Source organism: Rhinolophus sinicus, linkage group LG03 (genome assembly GCF_036562045.2).
Source record: "Rhinolophus sinicus isolate RSC01 linkage group LG03, ASM3656204v1, whole genome shotgun sequence".
NCBI lineage: Eukaryota > Metazoa > Chordata > Mammalia > Chiroptera > Rhinolophidae > Rhinolophus > Rhinolophus sinicus.
The window spans coordinates 56857869-56860581 of NC_133753.1; the positions used below are offsets into that span (position 1 = coordinate 56857869).

Genomic DNA, 2713 nt, shown 5'->3' on the forward strand with positions numbered 1-2713 from the left:
ATATCTACCCAGTGTCAGCACGACTAGTACTTGAAGATTTTTATATAAATTCTGGGCAGTAAACACAAGGGGTGCTGAAATAAAGTGTTGAACAATTTTATTTAATCTCATAGTTTATTCTGGAACAACTGTGCTATTTGTACTGATGGTATAAAAGCAATAATGGGCAAAACTACTGGCACCTCAACACAAATCAAGGCAGAGGCTGCAAACTACTCTTCAACATCAGATACATTAAAAAAAAAAAAAAAATGCCAGTTTCACCTAAGAATGTCTTTGATGAAGCAGTAAAAATTCTTAGTTTTATTAAATCTCTACCATTGAGTACATTTCTTTTAAAACTGTGTGTGACAAAATGGGAAGGAAAGTACGCAAAAGCAGTCCCGATGCACAACCAAGGTTTTTCAAAAAAGGGCACTATAATTGTTTGACTTGAATGGAACTTTACTTCATGGAACACAATTTTCAATTGAAATGATTAACTTATTTTTCTTGAAAACTAGCAGTAAGTCTGTCACTTCAAAGAAAGTAACAGACAGTACTTGTTGTCATTGATAAACTTTAAGCTTTCAAGTGAAAATTGGAATTTTGAAAAATGTGTATCTACCACCAGGAGTTTGATAATTTCTCAATATGTAAGAACTGTTCTGATAAGATTGGTGGTGATATTAATGAATGTTATTTTTTAATATTGTATAATTAAATGTGTCAACATTCATAAGATCTATATAACTCAATAAACCAATATTTTTCCAATTGATCAGTGCATGATGTTATATAATTATACGTCAACTAAAGATCTATTTAAAGTGCACATAGCCCCCTCCCCAGTGTCACAAGTTGGCGCCAGTGCCACCCTCCACGCCCTCTCCTTGTTCTGGGCCTGCTTGGCTGGGCTGTACCAAGTCCCCTCCTCTCCTCCCTCCTACCTGCCCTGCCAGGCAGGACCGCCACCCCCACCTGCCTCCCAGCCCTTTTGTCTCCCTGCAGCATCAGGAGGGCAGCCGAACCGGAACCGGAACTGGAAGTGGCAGTGGCCAGTCAGGGTTGCGGCAAGAAGAAAGTCTGCTACTACTACGATGGTGATATTGGAGATTATTATTGTAGACAGGGTCATCCCATGAAACCTCATAGAATCCACATAACCCATAACTTACTGCTAAATTATGTCTTGTATAAAAAAAAAAAGGGAGGAACATATAGTCCCCATAAAGCCACTGCTGATGACAAAATACCACAGTGACAAATACATCTAATTTCTACCTTCAGTATGACCAGATAACATGTCTGAATATAGTAAGCGGATGCAGAGATTTCAAGTTGAAGATTACCCAGTGTTTGGTGGGCTCTGAGTTTTGTCTCCTCTCAACTGGTGGCTCGGTTACTGGGGCTGTGAGTTCAGACAACAAATTGATATGGCTGTTTACTGGGCTGGAGGATTACATCGTGCTAAAAAATCAGAAGCATCGGGATTCCGTTATGTTAATGATATTGTGCTTGCTATCCTTGAATTACTAAAGTATCATTAGAGGGTCTTATGTATTGATATTAATATCCATCACGGTGATGGTGAGGAAGAAGCTTTGTATACGACAGCTCGTGTAGTGACTGTATCATTCCATAAATATGGGGAATACTTTCCTGGAACAGTAGACTTGAGGGATATTGGTGCAGGCAAAGGCAAATACTATGCTACAATTTTCCAATGAGTCATAGTATATAGATGATGAGTCATAGGGGCAGATAGTTAAGCCTGTTATCTCAAAAGTGATGGAGATCTATCAACCTAGTGCTGTGGTGTTACAGTGTGCTGCTCACTATCTGGTGATAGATTTGATTACTTCAATCAGACGATCAAAGGTCATGTGTAAAAGTTGTAAAAACTTTCAATTTACCATTACTTGGGGGAGGTGGATACACAATCCATAACGTCTTTTCAAAGTTGGACATAGGAGGCTGCAGCTGCCCTGGATTGTGAGATTCCCGATGAATTGCCATATAATGATTACTTTGATTCTTTTGACCCAGACTTCAAACTGCATATTAGTCCTTCAAACATGACAAACCAGAACACTCCAGAATATAGGGAAAAGATGAAACAGTATTTATTTGAAATTTTATGCATATTATCTCATGCACCTGCTATCCAAATGCAAGCTGTTCCTGAAGACAGTGGAGATGAAGATGGAGAAGATCCAGACAAGAGAATTTCTATTTGAGCATCAGACAAAAGGATAGCTTGTGATGAAGAATTCAGATTCAGAGAATGAGGGACAAAGAGATCGTAGAAATGTGGCTGATCATAATAAAGGAGCAAAGAAAGGTGCAATCGAAGAAGACAAGAAGGAGATAGAGGATAAAAAAGTAGATGTTAAGGAAGTAGATAAATCCAAGCATAATAGTGATGAAAAAACAGACACCAAAGGAGCCAAATTAGAACAGCTCAGCAACCCTTGAATTTGAGTCTCACCAATTTCAGAAAACGTTAAAAAATTAGAAAATATTGGGAAGAAAAATGTTTTCTCTTTGAAGACTTCTAGCTTCATTTTATAATATTTTGGCATGGACTATATTTATTTTCAAAATGGCTTTTGTTTTTGTTTTCCTTGGAAAGTTTTATTGTGAGTTTTCTAATTATGAAGCAAAATTTCTTTTCTCCACCATGCTTTATGTGATAGTATTTAAAATTAATGTGAGTTATTATGTCAAAAAA

At 37.4% G+C, this 2713-nt stretch overlaps 1 pseudogene; it reads left to right on the plus strand.

Annotated features, from left to right (window-relative positions):
- The first annotated feature begins 355 nt into the window (after positions 1–355).
- LOC109446843 (histone deacetylase 2) lies at positions 356–2457 on the plus strand (annotated as a pseudogene).
- The last annotated feature ends 256 nt before the right edge of the window (positions 2458–2713 follow it).